The 16374-nt window shown below is 41.8% G+C and overlaps 1 protein-coding gene across 2 annotated transcripts in view; it reads right to left on the reverse strand.

The window, feature by feature from the left end:
• The window catches only part of PSEN1 (presenilin 1), a 67840-nt gene extending 58157 nt beyond the window's left edge, over positions 1-9683 (reverse strand). The window contains exon 1 of one of the 2 annotated variants that reach the window (XM_043984017.1): positions 9540-9683. The gene's annotated coding sequence lies outside the window, so the exon portion shown is untranslated. The remainder of the gene's footprint in view (positions 1-9539) is intronic. The other variant, XM_043984018.1, reaches the window with a different exon arrangement.
• Between the last annotated feature and the right edge of the window lie 6691 nt (positions 9684-16374).

Consider the following 16374-nt stretch of genomic DNA (forward strand, 5'->3'; position numbering starts at 1 on the left):
CGCAGTGCATAAAGAACCAACCGGGGGCAGCTAGATGGCGCAGTGGATAGAGCACCGGCCCTGGAGTCAGGAGTACTTGAGTTCAAATCTGGCCTCAGACACTTAACACTTACTGGCTGTGTGACCCTGGGCAAGTCACTTAACACTCACTGCCCTGAAGGGGTGGGAAGGAGAAGAAGAAAGAACCAAAAAATTTTATACAGATTTTCCAGATTGCTGGGGCACCATGTTCCTAACTCCCCCCCCCTTTAAAAATTTGGAAGGGATAACTGTACTTCCATTACAACATGGAATGCCTACTGTATTCATCTGTAATGTTTTTCAAATTTTCCTCTAGTTGATCTTACCATTTTTCTTCATTCCAATCAGACTTTTTACCTAATTCCTCTTTGGAACCTTCAAATCCCAGGTGACCTTGAGAAGACTACTGTCTACATTAAGTCACACAGACATTCAACATCATGAAACTCTTCTTACACAGGACTTATCTTTTTAAAGATTTGAATCTTCAACCTAAGTTCTACTTTGATACTTCACTGGAGTGTGAAGAGGGACCCTGATTTTCAAAGGCCAGGCCAGCAGAGCATAAGCTCAAGCAGGTACCATCGTGCTGCAAAAATCCTGAGTATGGGGCCTGCTAACAGGCTGTATGGCTGCTGGCCAAGGACCACACTAAGTTCAGTGGGACTAATTATCAGGTTGGCTTCAGGGTGATCAGCAAATCTTAATGACCTTCTACTGAGTTGTGGAGGCCATATGAGCTCTTATCAGTGGAGAAAATACTCATAACAATGAAATCATCTGTCATGGAAAGCTTATGAAAATCCAGCAAAGTCTAGTTGTGTAGGGACTCAAAGAACTCTGACCACAGAACTATACTACACATGAGAACTCTTTCACCCAACAATCCTCATTTCAGGATTCTCTTACAATGTTCTCTTCTATTTTCCACCCAAACCACAAAAAATCACCTGTTCTTTTCCGGAGTTCTTTTTTTTTTTTTTTTGGTGAGGCAATTGGGGTTAAGTGATTTGCCCAGGATCACACAGCCAGTAAGTTGTCAAGTGTCTGAGGCTGGACTTGAACTCAGGTCCTCCTGCCTCCAGGGCCAGTGCTCTATCCACTGTGCCACCTAGCTGCCCCTACCTGTTCTTTTCCAATTGGCAAAGACAGAGAATTACAGTTGTCTTGATTACTAGTATATAGATTATTCATGACAATTTTTTTGTTCTAGACTAGCTTCCCTTCCAAGTGAAAATATATTTCTGTACCAACTGCCCAAACCATCAGCTAGAATTGTGTTGCAAATCAATTTTAACATTACTTGTGCTTTTAAACCAAGCATAATTTTAATTATAGAAAAGCAGTGTTGTATAGTATATGGAGAGCTTGCATCAATGTCAGCAAGCTAAAGTAAAAGCCTGAACCCTCACACATCCTGGTAGAGAGACCCTGGGCAAGTTACCAAATCTCTCAGTACCCAATCCACCTTCTAAGACTATAGGTCATAGATGGCTATTGACATCCAATTGTAGAAATCACCTCATCAGTAATACCAGCAACATCTGGTCCAATAGTAATAATAATAATTTTAATATTAACTCAACAAATCTTAATATTGGCTAAACCTCAATGCTACAATGGTACATCTTAAGATACTAAACAAGTCAGAAGGTCTCCAGCATTTTGGGTGGATTTCCAGAACTATATGAGCAATAATCATACCAGATAAAAAGGCTGCATTCTGTATCCATGAAGGCAGTATGTACCCATATTAACCATCAGGATATAACTAAGTAACAGACTATAAAAACATGTTATTATGATTATTAATTTTTTTGGGGGGGGAGGGGTGAGGCAATTGGGGTTAAGTGACTTGCCCAGGATCACACAGCTAGTAAGTGTTAAGTGTCTGAGGTCACATTTGAACTCAGGTACTCCTGACTCCAGGGCCAGTGCTCTATCTACTGCGCCACCTAGCTGCCCCTGTTATTATGATTATTAAAATAATACAAGATGGGCAGCATGGGATAGTAGATAGAAAGCTGACCTCAGAATCAGCGTACAAGTCTTGCTTCTGACCCATAATGACTGTGTGACCCCCAGCACTCTAAGCAATTCAATAAGATTGTAATTTGCTGATGTGGAAATTTATTTTGATTTGGGAACCCTGCCTTTGGGCTGAGATTAAAAAGCCTTAGGCCCTCAGAGTTTTTTTTCTGTGTAAGAGGGGCTGGTACCCCTCCCCCTCCACTTCAGCTGAGCCAAAAAGCCCTGTGGGCTTTACAGGATGCCCAGTCAGACAGCTGGAGGAAAAAGCCCCAGCTCCCTCTGCCCTGAGAGGATCTATCCCAGAGATCCCAGACTCGTCCAGGCCAGCCTCTGGCATAGCCTGTGCGGAGGTCCCAGGCACACAGCAGGGGGCATGGGCTCCTAGAACCCTAAGTATGGTATGCACGTGACACTCAAGTGTCGGCAGCTATAGCACAGCCAGAGGATTAGCAGGGCATGTGCGGGGGGCGCACAGAGAGGTTTGAGGGGAGAGAAGGAACATATACACAGGGGAGAAGACAGTGAAGAGGAAGCTGGAAGATTGAGAACAGAAGGAGATGGTTCAGTGGTCAGAGAAAGCGAGAGAGAGCAGTCAGCACAAAGGAGGTTGGAGGAAGGACTACAATGCAGAGACGCTAGAGATGCCAGGGGGTGGGCGACAGAGGTGAGGACGTTAAGGGGCTTTTCAGGGGGGTCGATAAAGTGAAGGGGGCTTGGAGTTAGAAGAAAGGAGCTAAGCAGTGAAAGCGAGGCTGGAGTGAAAGAGAAAAAGAGTGAAAGTTGGAGAAAGCTGGAGCATACGCTAAGGCAAGAGGAAGCAATGGCCCTTATTGTATTAAAAGCAGACAGGTAGGGGGCAGCTAGGTGGCGCAGTGGATAAAGCACCAGCCCTGGATTCAGGAGTACCTGAGTTCAAATGCAGTCTCAGACACTAGACACTTACTAGCTGTGTGACCCTGGGCAAGTCACTTAACCCCCACTGTCCCACAAAAACAAACAAAAAAGCAGACAGGTTGTATAATTTGCATTTCTTAACCCTTATCTCTTACGTTGATTTTTATAAATAAATTCTGCTTTGGTTATTTAATTAAGAGGCTTCTTAATCGTCTGCTTATCAATTTGGGAGGAGCAAGCATGGTGGAACTTTTTAAACAGCCCATATTAAAATAATAGCAATCAAGGGGCAGCTAGGTGGCGCAGTGGATAGAGCACCTCGGCTGTGATTCAGGAGGACCTAAGTTCAAATCCAGCCACAGACACTTGACACTTACTAGCTGTGTGACCCTGGGCAAGTCACTTAACTCCGATTGCCTCACCTAAAATAAAATAAAATAAAATAATAGCAGTCAGATAGCCAGCCAGTCAAAAAGTCCTAAGATTAGTCCTCCAGTTAGATTAGCCCCCCCACCCATTCAGATTAGGGCCCTAGTCAGTTAAATTATCTTTACCTTTGAATGGTGACCATGAAGGGACTTACAACCCAATTATAATTTTTCTTATACTTACAATTTTTCATATAAGTAGTTATATTTTTTTATTAGATGAGATATAGTTAAAAATTTTTTTTTACACTGAGAAGGTGACAATCTGTATTGGTAGAGGGAGTTTCCTCATGCAATCACAGGGCCTATCTTCTAAAGTAATACAATGATCTGTAAATAAAAAATCAATTGAAGACTAGCTAGTAGCTTTGGGTTACCTATTAGCTGTGCTCTTTTAATAGTGATTTCTAAATTATAATAATAATAATAATGATAATAAAATAAAAAATACACAGTGATCTCTAACTTTTGTTAGCTCATTCAATCAGTAAAAATTTTCTAGCATGTACCTCTAATATGTGTATATTTGTTTATAAATCATATATGTAATACTGTACTAATACGTGAATAAAATATACACAAAAGAAAAACTTTTAATGACATTAAAAAGAAACAATTTAAAAAATGCAACATTATTAGTAGTACAAAACCCTTTTTAGCTCTTATTAAATTATTAATAAAATATTTTTATGAAAGCATTGTGATTTAATAAATTATTTTCAAAAAAAGAAAAATCCCTGTGCATATCCTGAGGAATATGGTGAATGAATGAGAAAGGAGGGAGGAAGGAAGGAAGGAGGAAAAAAGCAAGGGAAAGAAGGAAGGCATTTTTTTTGGTGAGGCAATTGGGGTTAAGTAACTTGCCCAGGGTCACACAGGGTCATATTTAAACTCAGGTCCTCCTGACTCCAGGGCCAGTGCTCTATCCACTGCACCACCTAGCTACCCCGAGGAAGGCATTTTTAAAAGAGCTTACTATGTGCCAAGCACATGCATACACATACGAAAGTGACAGACCCTGGTCTCAAGAAGCTTACATTATAATGGGAGAAAACTACACAATTGAAGCAATCTGTTTGTATTGTTGGTGGCCAGGGAAAAGCATTATGGTCTGTAAATTCACGAAGATAGTCAATGGAACAACAGGGCAGTCATGAATGGAACAATAGGGCAGTCAACTGACAAGTTTTTTCCAGAGACAATGGTAGAATTTATTAGATTATATCGTTCTCAGAACAAGGGGGGGAGGGGGAGGTTAGACATGTACCAAGGCTACAGGGCCAAAAACAGGGAGTATATAACAGAGTGGCTGGCTTAGTTGCTCCCAGGAATGGTCTCTGACAGAAGCAGCACAGGTAGGGTAGAAGACATCTGTGCCACAGATTCATCCATGCAGGCTCATCTGGTGCAATTCGTAGCACCACTTAGAATAAGAGATGAGGGGCTCTTATGTACCGGTCACTGCCCCAGAACACAGAGCTCTCCTTTCCAGGGGGGCCTGCTAAGTAGAGGGAACTTTCCCTGTGCAGCTTCTACTGTAAGGTACTTGGGTCAGTGTTAAATTATAACTGATTTTGGAGGCATAAGCACAACAGAAAGGGGGAAGGCATTGTGCTAAGTGCCGGGGGAGATACAAAGAAAAAAGGCAAAAAAGACAGTCCCTGCCCTCAAAGAGCTTACTATCTAATGGGGGAGACAACATGCAAACAAATACATACAAAGCCAGCTATATACAGGATAAATAGGAAATAATTAACAGAGAGAAAACACTGGAACTGATGGGTTGGGGAAGATTTCTTATAGAAGGTAAGATTTTTCTTGGACTTTAAAGAAGCCAGGGAGGTCAGCAGTCAAGAATGGACCGGAGAATGTTTCAGGCTTCAGAGAGAACAAGAGAAAAGGCACAGAACCCAGAGATGTCTTGGTGGAACGGCCAGAAGGCCAGCGTCACTATACTGAAGAGTATGAGTTGAGGAGTAAGGTATAAAAAGACTGGAAAGGTGTGTGTTTTAAAAAATAATTACTATTGCTATAGATACCAGCTTTGGGTAAGCATATTATTAATATTATACACCAGTAAAGGATTGACCACGTGTCTCTCAAACTTCTCACAGTCTCAGGCCGCATAGTAGAGAAAGCAGGGAGAAAGCTTCAACATGGCAGTTAGCTCAGAGCAGGAGAAAAGTACTCCAAGACCCAGAAGACCTAGAACACAGACTCTAAAACCCAAAAAAAGGACTGATGACGTTTTCCAAGGGTTTATTTCCTCTTTTGATAGAGGTGGGTCATTATACATTGATCAAAGCTAATTGGTTAGCATCATTCAATTCCAGTGGTTGACATAACTTGAGGGAGGTCCAAACTAAAATGAATTCTACAGAGGACAACAGGGAAAAGTATGTAAAAGACCCTAGATCAAGTTACTTAAAGAAAAGTTCTTTAAGTGTGGTTTGATCTGTCCTTCACAGAGCCAGACAAAAGAATCTTTATCTTCATTTCTTTTGTTCCCTTGGGTTTGTTCTAGATAAGATCTGAACTTGGGGGGCTGGGGGGATGAGAAACTGATCTCTGGGTCCCCCCAAGCAATCTATTCTCTTCTCACAGGTAGGAGGGGGCTAGGTTATGAAAGGCTTTGAATGCCAGAGCATTTATATTTACTCCTGGAGGTAAGAGGACGACTTTGGACTTTGTTAAGTCAAGGGCAGGGCAAGTTTACATGATTAGACCTTTGCTTTAGGAAAATCACTTTAGTGGCTGAATGGAGGATGAATTGAAATGGGAGAGATGTGAGGTGGGCATACTCACCAGCAGGCTATTGCAGTAATCCAGGTATGAGGTGATGAGGGTCTGCTCGAGTGGTAGCAGCATCAGAGGAGAGAAGGGGGTATATTCAAGAAATGTGGCAGAGGTACAAATGACAGGCCTAGATTGGATATGGCAGGGTGAAAGTGAGAGTGAGAGGAGAGAAAGTGGAGGCCCTAAAGTAGATGACCTTTTCCTGGAGTTTAGCTAAAAAGGGAAGAGATGGAATAATAGTTAGTGGGGATGGAAATATCAAGTGGGGATTTTTCCAGGATAGAGGAGACATGGAGATATGTGTAGGCAGTAGGAAATGAGCCAGTGGACAGGGAGAGATTAAAAATAAGTGAAAGAGAGGACATGACAGAAAGAGAACTCTGTTAAAGGCGACAGGATGGAATAGGATCACTTGAACAAGTCGAGGGGTTAGTTTTTGTTTTTGTTTTTTTTGGTGAGGCAATTGGGGTTAAGTGACTTGCCCAGGGTCACACAGCTAGTAAGTGTTAAGTGTCTAAGGCCGGATTTGAACTCAGGTACTCCTGAGGCCAGTGCTCTATCCACTGTGCCACCTAGCTGCCCCCATGGGGGGGGTAGTTTTACAAATATTCTTTCATCTGAGCCTCACAACCACCATATGATAGGGGCTATTATCCCCATTTTGCAGATGAGGAAGCTGAGACTGGGTAAAATTAAGTTAAGTGTGAGTGTCTGATATGCAGGATGTTCAGTCTATCCAACCAGAACAGGAATCATCTCCATAACATTACCTCAGTCTCCACTCGAAAAGCCTCAGGGGATAGAGAATTCATTATGTTCCACTTTTGGACAAGTCTTAACAGTTAGGAAGCTTTTTTTTAATGTTAAACTGAAATTTGACTCTATGGCTTCCACCTGCTGCCCCTAATTCTGCACTCTGGGGCCAAGTCAAACAAGTTTACATCCTTCAAATAAATATCTGCAATAAGCTCTCTCAGGTTCTTTTTCCCACCTTGACAAGTTTTCTCTTTTCAAAGCTCAATAGAAGGGGCAGCTAGGTGGAGCAGTGGATAAAGCACTGGCCCTGGATTCAGGAGGATCTGAGTTCAAATGTGGCCTCAGACGCTGGACATTTACTAGCTGTGTGACTCTGGGCAAGTCACTTAACCCTCATTGCCCAACCAAAAAAAAAGGAAAAAAAAAAAGAAATAATCCCTGCTTGTGGGAAAACTGGGATGCTAATCCACTATTGGTGGAATTGTAAACTGATCCAACCATCAATTTGAGACTGTGCCCAAAGAGCTATAAAACTGTGCATACCCAGAGCAGCTAGGTGGCACAGTGGATAGAGCACCAGCCCTGGAGTCAGGAGTACCTGAGTTCAAATCCAGCTTCAGACACTTAACACTTACTAGCTGTGTGACCCTGGGCAAGTCACTTAACCCCAATTGCCCCACTAAAAAACAAACAAACAAAAAAAACACACCTGTGCATACCCTTTAATCCAGCAATACCACTGTTAGGTTTACATCCCAAAGAATCTCAAAAAGGAGAAAAAGACCTGTTTGTACAAAAATATTTAGAGGAGGTCTTTTTGTAGTGACTAAGAATTGGAAATCAAAGGAATGCCCATCAATTGGGGAATGGCTAAACAAGCTGTGGTATATGATTGTGATGGGATATTATGCTATAAGAAATGACATGCAGGATTATTTCAAAAAGGCCTGCAAAGACTTGTATGAACTGATATATAATGAAATGGGCATAACCAGAAGAACTTTGTACACAGTAACAGCAATACTGTTCAATGAATTGTGAATGATAACTATTCTCAGCAAGACAATCCCAAAGGACTAATGATGACTATCCACCTCTCAAGAAATAACTGATATTGATTGAACACAGAGTTTTTTATACAATATCTCATCTCAGATACTTACTAGCTGTGTGTCCCTGGGCAAGTCACTTAACCCCAATTGCCTTAAAATACCCGGGGCCATGTCCAGTGATACTGATATATCTCTTGCCACAGGACCCAGATGGCTCTGGAGAAAGTGACCTTGCATGGTCCTCCCTCATTTAAATGCAAATCATTTCAAGTCATGACATCACCCAGATGTCATGATGCTCTTCGAAAAATGAAGGACAAATAACAATTCAAAATTACTGATATCATAATGTTTTACGTAATTGCAAGTGTATAACCTATATCTGATTGCTTTGGGGGAGGAGGAATAGAATTTGGAACTCAAAACTTTAAAATAAAAATGTTAATTAAAATTTTAAAAAAAGAAATAATCCCTGCTACTGAGATTAAAATCCAGGAATAACCAAGATGTAACTAGGTGGCGCAGTGGATAAGGTGGCTGAATCTGGAGTCCTTCAGACCCCAGTTCAAATCGGACCACTGACACATTTACTAGTTGTGTGACTCTGAGCAAATCACTAAATTTTATCTGCCTCAGTTTCACCTGCTTCCCAGGGTGATTATGAGATTAAAATGTTGTAACCTTTTCAAACCTTAGGGTGCTATGTAAATACCAGCTATTATTATTAACCACCAATAATTTCTTGACAAGAAAAACGAAAACATGTTTTGTTTATGCCTTTTCTAAGTTCATGTGAAACGCAGCACCCCCCCCCCCATTTATTCTTCAGAAAACATCCATTCGAGTCACAGCACAAACGTCCCCACACTGAAGCATTATCTCAGTGCTCTGTGGATGTCGGTGCTCTTCCTTACGCGAAAACTAAATCCGGTTGTTCTCTAAAAAGCCTGAGCACTTAAGGAGTACAGAGTCCGGGTGGAGCGCATCACAAGTAAAACTTCAATTGCCCACACGTTCCGGGTGACTCAGTCCAGCCACTGGCAATAAACCTGGATTTCCTGGTTGGGTGGCAGTACAACCCAAGACGGTCAAGGCGGGAACCGAGGGGCGACCAAGGACACACGAGGGGGACAAAGAGGACACTTATGCACGGGAGCGCCAAGTTTCAGCTTCTCCCGCTTCCCACTGAAGCGGCCCCACCTCCAGAGGGTCAGGCCGAGCTCGCTTTGACCCATCCCGGGCTGGTCCGCGGCTGTTCGCCCTACACTGATACTGTTTGTCACAAACTGCCCGCGGGCTCCCTCGCACCCACGGGGAGCCCCTCGCGTCCCCCGAAATACCAGCATCACCGTACCCCTTCACCGGTGCCCCCGGCACCTGCCTCCAGTTCAGCCCAGCCCAGGAACCAGACTCTGACCCCTCCGCCCCACCAACCCCGGAGACCCGGTACCGCTTCCGAGGCGGCGGCCGCGGATACGCGGACTTGCCTCGGCCCCTCTCGGGGGCCTCGCCACTCCTTGAATTCTCCTCAGACTCCCAGCCCAGTCCTTCGTCCTCCTACCTACTCTTGCTTCCACGGACCGCCCGGCTAAATCAGTTCCCGACTCTCGCCCTAAAGAAGTCGCTTGTTTTGTTTCCAAAGGGATCGCTCGGCCGCCGTAGCTTCCGGTCCCCGGCACCTCCCGGGCGCTTTATGTGTCGTCACTTCCGGTGCGGGTGTAGTAACTGCAAGAACTTGCCTGGTTCCCGTTTCGGGTTTTTTTTTTTTTGATGGTTACCTGGACGTCAAGTTCTTGTCCTTCCCCCTCTCCTCCAACCTACCTCCCCGGTGCCCCCCCCCTCGGTCCTCACTTGGAGCCGACGACAGGAATCCCCTAAACGGCCTTTTCAGTCTCTTTCTACAGGAGGAATACCTGAACAGGGCGAGAGAGGAGACACCCTCCCTCCCAACCCTGGGCTGCCCCATCTCTGCCCACCTTTGTATATATATAAAAAAAGTGGATGACCTCAGAAGTTGCTCTCCAGTGTCTTTAAGGGTGTGTATATCGATGCTTTCAAAGGGTGTGGGTACTCTCATAATTAAACAGCTGAAAGGGGACCCACCTTTTCAGTTTTACATAGTAGGTTTGGACGTGCAGTGGTGAAGCTACCTACGTCAATGGTCGGTTCGGGAGTAGAATTCTCACCTGGAACGCGGGTGGCCCAGTTCCATTGCGTCCCCATGCACTTTGCCTTGTTGACAGGCAGCATGGTACTGTGGAAAAGAGTTCTGCTTTTGAAGTTGGTGGGCCTGGGTTCGAATTCTAGCTATGTCATTTATTACTTGTGTAACCTATAGCCTCCCTGAGTATCATTTTCTTATTTTGGGGGGTGGGGCAGGGCAATGAGGGTTGTGATTTACCCAGGGTCACACAGCTAGTACGTGTCAAGTGTCTGAGGCTGGATTTGAACACAGGTCCTCCTGAATCCAGGGCCGGTGCTTTATCCACTGTGCCACCTACTGCCCCCATCCTTTTCTTATAAGAAGCTTATACAAGTCTAGCCATTTGAAAAAAAAAAATGTTCTCACTATTGATTGGAGAGATTCAGATCAAAACAATTCTTAGTACTACCTCATACCTATTGGATTGGAATAAGAAGATAGCAGAGGGGGAGGGCAGCTAGGTGGCACAGTGGATAGAGCACTGGCTCTGGATTCAGGAGGACCTGAGTTCAAATCCAGTCTCAGACACTTGACATTTACTAGCTGCGTGACCCTGGGCAAGTCACTTAACCTTCATTGCCCTGCAAAAACAAAAAACAAAAAAAACAAGATAGAGGAAAATGACAAATGTTGTGGGGGATATGGGGAAAATGAGACATTAATACACTCTTGGTAAAGTTGTAAACTGATTCAAACATTCTGTAGAGCGATTTGGAACTATGGCCAAAGGACCATAAAACCATGCATACTTTTCAACCTAGCAATACCACTACTAAGTTGGCATACTAAAAGATATATATTTTTTTTAAAGTTGAATTCAGAATTGGAGTGATGCCCATTAATTGGGGAATGGCTGAACAAATTGTGGATGAGATTAGGATGGAACATTATTGTGCTGTAAGAAATGATGAGCAGGATGCTATCAGGTCTTATGGAAAATGCAGTCCATCTAGAGAAAGAACTGATGGTATCTGAATACAGATCGAAGTATAATTTTTTTGTTAGTTTCTCTTTCTGAAGTTTTTTTGTCTTTTCTTTCACAACCTGACTAATGTGGAAATGTTTTGCATGACTGCACATGTATAACTTATATTGAATTTCTTGAGTTCTTAAGGGGGCGGTGGGGAGGGAGGAAGAGAATTTGGAACGCAAAGTTTTAAAAATTGATGTGAAAATTTGTTTTTACGTGTAACGGGGAAAATTCTAAATAAATAAACGGGAGGGGAAAAGAGGCTTGTACAAGGTAACCTCTAAGGTGCCTTTCAGATCTAAAATTTAATCTTCTATCTGGGAAGTAATATGTTTAAACCTGTACAGGCAATTATTAATACAAGTTAGCCTAGATTGTGGCAGAAACTTTTTCATTTTTTTCCATACCCAGGGCTTAGTACAGTGCCCTTCCCTGGATAGGTATTTAATAATTTCTTTTTGGATTGAATATACAACCTTTAAGGATAGGGCAGCACCTTTTTATCCATTTCTCCCTTGCAAACCCTGTCACTAACTAAGCATTTCCATATAATAGACAGCTAGATGGCACAACAAATGCTGGTCCTGGAGTCAGGAAGACTCAGATTCCAGAGTTCAAATCTGGCCTCAGACAGTAGATGTGTGATCCGGGCAAGTCACTTAACCTTGTTTGCCTCAATTTCTTCATCTGTAAAATGAGCTAGAAAAGGAAATGTCAAACCATTCCAGTACCTTTGCCAAGAAAACCTCAAATGGACACATGAAGAGTCGGACCCGACTAAAGGACAAATATTTTTTCATCAGTCCAGGTTTTTCCAAAGCTAAGTATCAGCAAAATAGCTTCTATGTTAAAAGTGATCTTTTGGGGCAGCTAGGTGGCGCAGTGGATATAGCACCAGCCCTGGATTCAGGAGGACCTGAGTTCAAATCTGACCTCAGACACTTAACACTTACTAGCTGTGTGACTCTGGGCAAGTCACTTAACCCCAATTGCCTCACCAAAAAAAAAAAAAAGAATGTAAAAAAAATTAACTAAAAAAAAGTGATCCTTTAAAAAAGTTATCTCATACTTCTAAACAATAGAGAATAGGCCTCACACAGTGCTAAAATATTCCTGAAACTATTGCCAAAGGACTATAAAATCATACATACTCTTCGACCTAGCAATACTACTACTAGGTTGGTACCCTAAAAGAGATTTTTTTTAAAAGTTGAATTAAGGGGCAGCTAGATGGTGCAGTGGATAAAGCACGGGCCCTGGAATCAGGAGGACCTGAGTTCAAATCCAGCCTCAGACACTTGAATGGCTAAACAAATTGTGGGATGAGATTAGGATGGAACACTATTGTGCTGTAAGAAATGATGAGCAGGATGCTATCAGAAGGACTTAAGAAAAATGCAATCCATCTACAGAGAAAGAAATGATGGTATCCGAATACAGATTGAAGTATTTTTTTTTTCTAATGTGGAAATGTTCTACAGGACTTCACATGTATAACTTACTGAATTGCTTAAGTTCTTAAGGAGAGGTGGGGAGGGAGGGAGGGAGGAAGGAAGAGAATTTGCAACACAAAGTTTTTTTTTAAATCGATGTAAGAATTTGTTTTTATATGTAACTTGAGGAAAATTCTAAATAAATAAATTTATAAAATATTCCTGAACAGGACAGTAGTTTAGTTTAACAAACTTAGCTATGTATGGGCCGGTACTAAGAAATGGGAATACAAAGTTAAAAGTGGAAATCGTCCAAACTCAAAGAACTGGAGTGCCTTGCATGTAGTAGAAGTTTGTTGAATTAAATTGATGCATTTTCTACAGTTATATAGGGCCTATTTCTGCCCTTAGAGCAGCAGAAAGAGTCCTAGACTTGTGAATCAGGAAAGGCCAGCCTCCAACTCTTATCTGTGACTATAGGCAAGTCATTGAATCTCTTTTAAGTTCCACTTCCCCACCCCTTTTTCTTCATCCAGTGCAATCCAACAAGTATTTATTAAGTAAAGTCACCATTGTCCTAGGCACAAAGGGGATACAAAGAGAATGAAAAAGTTACTGCCTGACTGGGATATAATATGTAAGCTTAAAACTGTACAAACAGGGGGCAGCTAGGTGGTGCAGTGGATAAAGCACTTGGCCCTGGATTCAGGAGGACCTGAGTTCAAACCCGGCCTCAGACACTTGACACTTAACTAGCTGTGTGACCCTGGGCAAGTCACTTAACCCTCATTGCCCTACAAAAAACAAAACAAAAAACAAAACCCTGTACAAACATTAATTTGAGACAGGAGTGGCACTAATAATTAAAGGGAATCAGGAAAGTGTTCCACTAGGAGGTGACACTTAAAATAAGTCTTGCATGAAGCCAGGTCTTCTAAGAATCAGAGGTGGAGTGGAAAGAGGCAGGAGATAGGATGTAATTTAACATCAAGTGGAAATGAAAATTTTTCAGGTTCCACCTCAAACCCCTAAGACTGGGAAATGATACCCCCCCCAAAAAAAAAGCTTATTTTCAGGGGCTTCAGGAAAAAAAAAGAAATAAACATAAGTGTATAAATATGTATTATGTATATATACATATATACACACACATGCTACTACACGACTGGTGGAGCTGTGAAGTGGCCCAACAAACCATTCTGGAAAATAGTTTGGAATTATATCCCAAATCATTAAACTGCATAACTTTTCACCCAGTGATGTTATCACTATTTTAATGTTCCAAAGTGATCAGAAGAATATATATATATATATATATATATATATATATGCAATTAGGGAAAAACTGAACAAATTATGACATTAATATAATGGAATGTTAGAATCACAAAATTTGAGTGTTGGGACACTGCTGTCTTCCTGGTTCTCTTTTTTTTTTTCGAGGCAATGGGGGTTAAGTGACTTGCCCAGGGTCACACAGATAGTAAGCTAAGCGTTAAGTGTGAGTTCAAATTTGAACTCAGGTCCTCCTGAATCCAGGGCTGGTGCTTTATCCACTGCACCACCTAGCTGCTCCTTTCTCTTCTTACCTATTCCTCAGTCACCTTTGCTGGATCTTCTTCCAGGTAATGCCCTCAGAGTCCCACAGCTCTCTGTCCTGTTTCCTTTTCTCTTCTGCTACACTTTTTCACTTCATGATTTCATCAGCACCCAGGGATTCTGTTTCCATCTCTGCTGGTGATACTCAAATCTTATCCAGACTTAACCTCTCTGCTAACCTCCAGACTCTCATCTCCAATTGCCTATTGAACACCTCAGATTGTATACTCCACAGACATCAAACTCAGTATGTCCATAAATGAATTATCTTTTTTCTAAAATCCTTCCCACTTTCCATATTTTCCTTTACTGTCAAGAGTACCACCATCCTCACAGCCATCCAGGCTTCCAACCTAGGTGTCATTCTCAATTCCTTACCCTCCCTCCCCATATCCAATCTTTTGCCAAGGCTTGTCAATTTTACCTTTGTAATATCTCTTGAACACTCTTCTCGGATTCTACCACCTTAATGCACACCCTCATCACCTCACAGTAGACTACTGAAATAGTCTGTTGGTCTGCCTGTCACAAGTCTCCCTATTTCAGTCCATCTACCTAGCTGTGATTTTCTAAAGAACCAGTGTGACCATGTCACTTCCTTAAATCAGTAAACTTCAGAGGCTCCCTTCAATCTCCAGGATCAATTGTAAAATCCTGTTTGGTGTTCAAACCCCTTCCCACTTGCAATTCCCCTTTTCAGCCCCCTGTACTCTTAATTCAGTGACATTGGCCTCCTTGCTATTCCCAACACAAGACTTTCTATATGTTAGTTCTAACATTTTTACTGTTTTCAGTGTGCCTTGATTTTTCTCCCTTCTTATCTCCAAGTACTGGAAACCTTTTCTGTTCCCCTTTATTTCTAGTACCTTTCTTTTGTTGATTATCCTGTAGCTTATTTGTACTTATTGTTTGCATGTTGTCTTCCCCATTAGACTGTCAGCTCCTTGAGACACAAACTGTTTTTTACCTTTCTCTCTATTCCCCATTGTAAGCACAGTGCCTAGTAGGTGCTTATAAAATAAATGTGTATAGATTTACTGATCTCAATGACCATCTGGTCCAACCCATAACAAAAGGTTATCTCCACTACTAACATACCCTTAGGCTCTGCTTGAAAATTTCCAAGGTAAAAAAAAAAGAAAAGAAAAGAAATTTCCAAGGTACCACTACTTCTTTACATCTGTTTTTGCTTTTGCTTTGTCTAAGATCAGTATTTCTTCCCCTGCTTTTTTCTCTTCAGGTGAAGCGTAATGTTTTTCTCCAGCTCCCTCTCTCCTTACTCTCCCCAAGACAGCAAGCAAACCGATATAGTTTATATATGTACAATCATGCTAAACATATTTCCATATTAGTCACATTGTGAAAGAATGGTACAACTACTTGTAAATGTAGGTTTTAATTTCTGCCACACAGAATTTGTTAAAAGCGCGCTCCGGCTATCTAGTCTGACTCATACTTGAACAAGAATCTTTCTACAATACAAGTTTTGCTTGAAGATTTCTGTTGAAGAGCTATCAACTACCTTGAGGTTCATTTCACTTCTGGACAGTTAATATTGTTGTAAGTTTTTCCTGACATCAACTAAATTTGCTTTTTTTGCAACATCCACCCATTGCTACCCATTCTGCCCTCTGGAGCCAATCAGAAGTCTAATTCCTTTTCTATATGATAACCCTTCAAATGATTAAATACAGTTTTCGTGTCTCCCTTTTCAATACGCTTAAACTATGGCACCCAAGTCCTGAATACAATACTCCAGATTAGGTTTGATCAGGACAGAAAACTGGGAGCTATGTTCTTTCTAATGAAGTATAAGATTGCATTAGGGTTTTTTGGATGTAACTTGCATTCCACTAAAACCTCCACATCTTAATAACAAGTGCTTTAGGCATGACTCTGCATATTGCACTTGTAAAGTTAAATTCTTTGTACCTAAGTGCGAGCCCTTATATCCTCATTGAAACATTTCTTATTAGATACAACCCAGTGCTTCAGGCTGGAGGTTAAGGTGAGGTCTAGATTTCTGGAAATCTGTGAACTTCAGTAAGAAACATTTTTGTTTTCACTGCTAGCTGAAATTTAGCATTTCCTTCTATATAAATATAGGCAACAAACATTATACTGGTGTCCATAGGTTTTATCAGACTGTCAAAGGTCTGACACAAAAAAGGTTAAGAACCCCTAAATCTAG

The sequence above is a fragment of the Dromiciops gliroides genome, chromosome 2, assembly GCF_019393635.1.
Source record: "Dromiciops gliroides isolate mDroGli1 chromosome 2, mDroGli1.pri, whole genome shotgun sequence".
Lineage (NCBI taxonomy): Eukaryota > Metazoa > Chordata > Mammalia > Microbiotheria > Microbiotheriidae > Dromiciops > Dromiciops gliroides.